The sequence below is a fragment of the Myiozetetes cayanensis genome, unplaced genomic scaffold, assembly GCF_022539395.1.
Source record: "Myiozetetes cayanensis isolate MyiCay16 unplaced genomic scaffold, myiCay2020 scf28, whole genome shotgun sequence".
In the NCBI taxonomy this organism is placed as follows: Eukaryota; Metazoa; Chordata; class Aves; order Passeriformes; family Tyrannidae; genus Myiozetetes; species Myiozetetes cayanensis.
In genome coordinates this window covers 1,413,704-1,421,404 of record NW_026087499.1, presented here as the reverse complement: position 1 = coordinate 1,421,404, position 7,701 = coordinate 1,413,704, and positions in this window count along the sequence as shown.

Genomic DNA, 7,701 nt, shown 5'->3' with positions numbered 1-7,701 from the left:
CCAGTTTCACATGGCAAAGCTGTTACTGGAAGTTTGGGAAGTACCAGCAGCGTTTCTGAACATCAGTGAAGGGTGTAAAGTCTGGGCTCCAGATTCAAATTTTAGTCCCTATTTCATTCTTGGTAAAAGAATTAAGACTGTAGAAATTATTAACTTGAACCCTTCTGGTCTTACTGCACGCCACTATGCTTTGCTTGATGAAAATAACTGAAAGGAAACCCCAGGAGGGAAAGATTGCTCTTATCAAATAGAATCAATGTCCTCAAATTATTTTGTTTGTATTTGTTATGAGAAATTCAGCACTCTGTTAAAAAAAAAAAAAAATCACTAAGCACTGCCTGTTTGTACGACAAAGGTTGTTCCTCAAGCTCTCGAGTTATTTTACTGCTGAGCAAAGATGTTTTTCATTTCTCAGTTAACTAAAAAGCTGAGCAGTCAACTAATCCATTATCTTGACTCCCCATGCTGGCTGCTCCAAGCATCTCCTGCTCCACATTGGGTGTCAGCTCCAGAGCCTGGCTCTGCTTTCCTCCAGGAATGGCAAATCAGCCCCTGCAAATCCAGAATTGCTCCTGACAGAAACAGGAGATTTCGGTTCCCGGCTCCAGATGCAACACATGTCAAAAGGCAGATTATACACCCAGAGCCAGGGAGAGAAAAGCGTTCTGACAGTTCTGTTTGTTTGTGCTGATAGGTTTTAAATCCTAATTAAGTCCAAATATAAGGAAAAAATCACCATGACCCCATTAGGTGCTCAGTATATTGAATTTACAGCTGGGAATCCAGCAGAAAACATACATTAAGCATCATACTGCAAACTACCTCTCCAACAACTTAAATCTATTAGATTGTGTCAGACTGGAGATGGAGTTGACAAATGGGGGTTTAGAATTCATTTAAATTACTCCTTGTGTTTTCCAAGTCTTTTGAAATGCTGTACAAAGTTAAAGCAGTGACTTCCCTAATAAACAAAGAATCAAGTTTCACAGCTTCAAAGAAATATTTCACTGTAGGGTCTATTTCATCTGGTTCTGCACTTCAAATAATTATTGTGGAGTATTTACAATTCTGACATCAGCTATTATCCTTGACAAGGAGAAAAAGAACAATGTTGCTGTAAAAATATAGAGAGAAACCAAATGGTGGGTGAGATTTTGGAAACAAGTTTCAGTGAGATTTAAAGGTTCTTGGCTGCTTAGAAGTACCAACACAGCAGCTTCCAGGGACTTCAGTACTTCAGAAAGCAGTTCTTAGTTGAGGATTACAGATCAGTACTCAGAAGGCTGATTTTCATGGGGGCTGTGGTGGGTCCATGGCACCCCCTCCCTGCTGCTCCTCACGTGTCCCCAGCAAAGGTCCTGCCCGAGCCTGGAGAACCTGCTCCTGCCTGGGCTTTCCAGGGGCTGCAGCTCCCCTGGGAACACCCCCTGCCCTGCCCTGCCCTGCTGTGGGGCCCTCCATGGGATGGTTTCTGGCTCTCCTTCCCCCACTCCTCACTCCTGGGCAGTGGCAAAGCAAACCTGTCTCCCAGAAGGATGGGAAGAAGGTAAATTCGTTCCCTTTAACGAAGATAATTCATTCCCTTTCTTCCCCAAAGCCAAGCTGTCATTCTGCCTGCAATGCTTATCTAGATGTTTAAACTGAAGTTCTGTGAACAACCCCAAAGAGGCATTTTAAAAAGATTTAAAAAACAATTAAGTTCTTGCAATAAACAGGAATATCATGCTTTCTTAATGCAGAATGTAAATGATTGCACTGCCGAGAAAAGGGAAAATTAAGTCTTCCAAGTACCCAATGAACAGGAGAGGAACAAATTTCCCCTCTTCAAATATATCCTTATAGTAATCTGAAGAGAATACTCCCATGATTGTGTAGCGATTTCTTCAAGACCTATTCAATTCCTTATTGTTCAGCTCACAGTGCCAGAAAAAAGGGCCTGTTAAAGTTAACATCTGCTAACTAATCATGGAACAGACCATCCCCACATTCCAGAGGGTTTGAACATTGCTATGAATTTTGATTACTATCAACTTTGGCTGGATTAAAGAAGCACTTTGCTGGGAGACTTTGGAAACCTACAAAAAGTTATTCCTTTACAGGAAATGCTTCTAAAACCAAACACTTTCATTTTGGGCTCAGAAAACGTGATCCAGGATCACAAGCATGTCTAGTATTGAAGGTAGAAATAAATCAATCAGGTGCATTATATCCCTCTGATTGTTGTTATTAAATACTTAATGCTGGGAGTGTTTACATCCCCCAGCAGCGATTCTGACGTGCAGATATTCTTCAGGTGGGCTGTGCTGCTGCACAGATCTGTTCTCCTGAGTCCCACTCCGTGTGCTTTGCTGCCTGGCACCAGGAGTACATGCACACGTGCTGGATGTCAAGGTTTCTGGAGCATTTGCTTTGAGGTGATGCATTCATATCTGGGTGAGGCAATCCAAAAATGTACTTGAGCACCTCTTGACCAGCTGTGCTCGGGTTGGAACCGCGTGCGCTGTGCCAACAGTCCCTCACCCAGAGGCAGCTGGATTAGACAAGCTTTCCATCCTGCTGGGGAGCCCATGTCTCTGCAGTGGGATGGGATTCCTTCCTGCTCTGTGCTTGCCAAACCAGAACCTGCTGAGCAGTTCTTTGCTGTTTGCACTGCCATAATTACACTATCTGGGGTTACTCTCTTACGCACACAGGCCCTGCATGCTCACTCACAGCTTGTTCTTCTCCTACCCTTCCAACTTTTTAATCCCAAAATACTTTCAGTTTAAAATTAAAAATCCACGTTATTGAACCCAAAAAACCACTCTCTCATCACAAGAATACAAATCCATTACAAGAACACTGCACACCTGAGTGCAGTTCTGCATCTCCTCTGAACGAGCAGCTCCCTGGCTCCAGGAGAGGTCTCTGTCCCTCCTGCTCCAGAGAACCTCGTGCTGTTCTGGGAGAGTGAGGACTGAGAGGATGCTGAGCACGACAGTCAGACCATACTCACCACCAGAGGGACAACCGAGGCATTGTGGCCAAACCCTGTTAATAACTGGAGAGCACAATGGAGGTCTGAGCCAGCCATTGAGGCACAGCCCATCACAGGTGTCACCACAACAATTGGCCACGGCTCCCTGTCCATCCAGGACGTCATTTCCCCACTGCCCCTTTAAACAGAAATCCACATGGAACTTAAATTTCGACAACACCACAGCTAAATTATAAAGAAGGGATTATTTCAGCCAATTTTCAATAGCAAAGTGGGTGGTCCTCAAGGCTTTTTATAAATACCCTTCTAACATTTGTGTGAAAAGTTGAATAGGAGACCACACAACAACCAAGGATTATGTGGCACTCCTCTAAAAGGGAAAGGGAGGAGAATCAAACATTTCTTGCCCAAGGTTTGTTACTGTGGGATACTATTATGTGAAGCCCTTCAGTCCATATAGAACGTTGCATTAAATTACATGGCAAGAATGAATAACTGCTTTGTCACATACAGAATCACACATTATTTTGCTTTTTAAAGATTGTGAAAAGTGAAATAGTGTACCAAATTCCATTCAAAAAAAGCCTTGGTTATTTAAATCCAGTCTGCATTTCACCCAAGGTATTCCCTTTGCAGAAAAGTTTAAAGACTCCTAAGGCAGCAGAGCCAAATACCAGGGAATCTTAGGAATGAGCCAATTAAAGCCTCCAGCGACATCAACCTTGCCCACGTAACTGCAACCCAGCGTTACGTCACGAGGGAGGTGCAGTGTCTCCAGGGCCCCCTTTCCCACCCAACATGAGGTGATCAGTTCACAGCCCCCGTTTCAGTGCCATGGACTGACAGCAGGGTCAGGCAGCAGCACAGGTTTCAGTTCCAGTGGGGAGGAGCAAGTGTAGGATTGCACGTTGTGGTGCCCACTCTGTTCCAAAGGATGTGTAAAAACCACCCTGGAGCACAGAGCTGGCACTGGACCTTAGTGTGGATTGTTCCACAGTATTGGGAGAGTTCAGAGTCACAACTGACAGGGAAATAATCAGGCAGTGGGCAAAGTGCAGTCCAAAGTCCAGGTATGGGAAGTGAAACAACTCAGTAACAAACCTCGTTGGTTTTATGTGGTACTGAATCCTGCTCAGCTGTCAGGCAACATTTTCAGTGTTAAATGCTTAAGGGACCAGAGAGCAGCAACATTTCAAAGCTAAGTGGTCATTCTTCTACTAAGTCGGATATTTGACTTTTTGTGTGGTAAAAGCAGAGGTACCAAAAAAATGCTCCTATAATTCTCCAGTGTGTGTGAAACCCAGGTGAGGCTCCAGAGGGATTTAGTCAAAGTTCTGTTTGCACCTTTAGCTGTTACAGGTGTGCTGGAAGATGACACCAAAGTCAAGGCAGTCCTTCAGAAACGCCCTTCAGACACCACGTGCTCCAGTGCATCCCTTCCATCCCCTCAAGCCATCCCCAGCAGTTATCCCAGGAGAGCAGGACTATTGGGAGCTAACGTGAACAAGCTCCACACTCCACTGGCATTCCACAGCCTCCTCTTCCTCAGGGGCAGGGACCTTCAAGCAGCAGCCAGCCAGTTATGCAGGGTGTACAAAACAACTGCAAGAAGGCCTAGAAGAGACTCCCTGTCCCTGAGCTGTATCTACATCACACATGAAATCCCAGGGGCCTTCCCTCTGCATCATCACCAGGCTCCAGCTCCCTGCAGGAGGGGAAAGGCCAGGGGGTATGAAAGATGCCAGCTTTCCCAGAGGTTCCTTCTCACTGACCTGGGAAGCACCGTGCCTGCTCTCAGTCACTTCTGCTGACTGCCTACTATTGTCACTCATGCCCCCAAGTAATGGAGCCACCTCTTTCTTACATGTGCCTTTGTCTCTCCCTGGCACATTTCCTTGTCTAATCCTCTTTTCCAGATGGCATAAGGACGCGAGAGAAGTGTTGCTAAAAGTTGCTTAGCAATGCAACACATGCAAGGGTTGGAAATGCTGACGTCCACACAAGCACTGTCTCTCCATCACACGTTTCTGCAGAGACAAAGGCGTGAACGCCCGCAGCGACACCGGGGCCTCCAGGAAAAGAGCCACCAGTGCCCAAGGGAGCAGGAACAGCAGGAACAGGGCAAAAGGGGCAGCACCCGAGCTCCCAGCGATGGGCTGGGTTGTGCTGAGGGGGTTTCGGTTTGGGTTTGGGTTTGATTTTCAACGAGAACTGGAAATTCTGCTTTAAACACATCAAAAAGTAGCAAAGATCCGGTATTTTCTGTGCTTCCCAGACACGGGATGCCACAGGCACAGAGCCACTGCAAGTTACTGAGAGAGAGCAAACACAGAGGGATGTCCCATCCCTGGCAGTGTCCAAGGCCAGGTTGGACAGGGCTTGGAGCAGCCTGGGCTGGTGGGAGGTGTCCCTGCCCATGGCAGGGGGTGGCACTGAGTGAGCTTTATGGTCCCTTCCAACCCAACCCATTTCAGATTCTATGAAGAAAGGTTCATGGCAAACAGGAGCTGAAGAAGGCAAAGCTGTTTATTGTCAGCTCAGTATCAGAAATCCTCCTCTCCTAGGAATCTGTGATGGGGAATTTGTTCCTGTATTGTGGATTGTTTCTAAACTCTGCAGCAAGTGTGTTTATATGGAATTTATTTAAACTACAATTAAATGTTATGGGTAATAAATAGGAACATTTAGTACACGAACAGTAGTAATTTCACAGGGTCACATTATCATATTAATTCATTTCTGCAGCAGCCTATGAAAGCAGGTTGGCATGAATCACTTTGTGTTTGAAAAACCTGAGATGTTACAAATTTATTCATCTGAAACAACCACTTCTAAGAAAACAACTGCAAACTTCATTCACGTGTCATTGTTGCCTTTCACTCTCAAATGTGTGCACATACAAATAAATGCAAGAAAACCAGATAGGCCACCACAGGTCACTGGGGTTTGTTCATTTATTTATTTTTAAAAGCAGCTTTCAGGCACTTTGTGTTGTTTCATGTCCCCTACTGTTCAGCTACAGTTTGTATCTTGCACCTCTCCATGACGTCGTTGCCCAATGTGAAATCAGATTTATGGTTAAGCAGGAGATAAATCAGGGTTGTTTGTTATTATTGGGACTCCTCTGTTGACAGCTGTAATTATTGCTTGTTTACTGGACATTTCATCGACCTGAACCTCTGAAGGCTCCCAGACTACAATGTGCTCTTAACTGACAGCACCCGCTCACTAAAAATTGCCACTTGGCCAGGCTGATCTGAAAATCCAGCCCTGACATTGCTGCAGCTAAAACTGAGGACAAATTCAGCCTTAATGCCATGATTCAGTCTGCTCTATACCCCACAGAAGTAATGCTGGGATACCCTGGGGCTCGAAATATTCGCCCACGTTCTCTTTGTTCCAGCAGATTACCTCAGGATGGCCAAGGTGCTAATTCAGGAAAGGCAAAAAACCCACCAACAAACAATTAAGAGAGGAGAAATTAAAATTGCAGAAACCCATGGCTGAATCACTCACCTGTAAGGTGTCTTAGATCCTCCCCAGAAAGCTGGTTAGCACTTCCATAATCTGTGGGAACAGGTCAAATAAAAAGTAAGTAAGTAAATAAATAAATCTAAACAGGTTAAAAAGGAACTTTAACCTATTCTTTTGCCTGGAAATCAAAAAATATTTATATGTTTTTATTGTTTCTTGTTATGCCATATAATTTGAAAGCAGCACATGCTGAGGGACATATATAATAATATATATACACACATATATGTGTAAATATACATAATATGTGTAAATAAACAAATACATACCTATTTTATATACCTATGGATATATTGTATATATTGTATATGTTTTTATTAGTATGTATAGTAATAGATTATTTATCTCTATATTGATATATCTATATAATTAATCAATGTACAAAGTAAATATATACATATATTTGCATGACGTAAACACGAAATCAATATTCAGGAGTGTCAGGATTTTTTGTTGTCACTTTTGAGCTCACATTGAGTGTACACTTCAGTCCCAAGTGCTGCAGTGCCAGAGCAGCCACTGAGCCTGAAGAATTTACCGATTCAGCCCCAAAAGAGGTGCTGGGGAGACGCCCAGTGGTGCCCAACGGAGGTACAAAACTGTACAGACCAGCCCGTGAGCAGTGAGAGGGGAATAAATGAGAATAAATGGTATTAAATTCCAGCCCCCCACCTTTGTTTGTGAGTGTTTCTGTCGCACCGCAACAAACCCACCACAGCGCCTGTGGGGACTCTGTGTCACCTCTAAAGAGTATTTCTCATCTTCTCCTACTGATTTTCATTCCTGAGCGTTCACGTGCTCATGGAATAACACACTGAAATCCTCAAAACTTTAAAATCCTTTAAACACCTTTTGGCCTCATTTCGTGAGGCGGCTCTGCCCGGCACCGCTCGGGTCGGGTTCGGCTCTGTTCGGCTGAGCTCGGCTGCGCTCGGTCGGGCTCGGCTCTGTTCGGCTGAGCTCGGCTGCGCTCGGGTCGGGCTCGGCTACGTTCGGGCTCGGCCCGGCCCCACCCCGCTCTCAGCCCCGCCGCCGTCCCGCCATTGGCCGCGGGCCCGCGCCCGCCCTCAGCGACCGCTTCCCATTGGCTCCGCCGGCGCGGGGGGCGGGCCCGGGAGCCCCCTCAGGGCAGCGGGGCGGGCCCGGTCCCCGCTCGGTCCCACCGGTGCCGTCCCGCCCGTCCCCCGCCC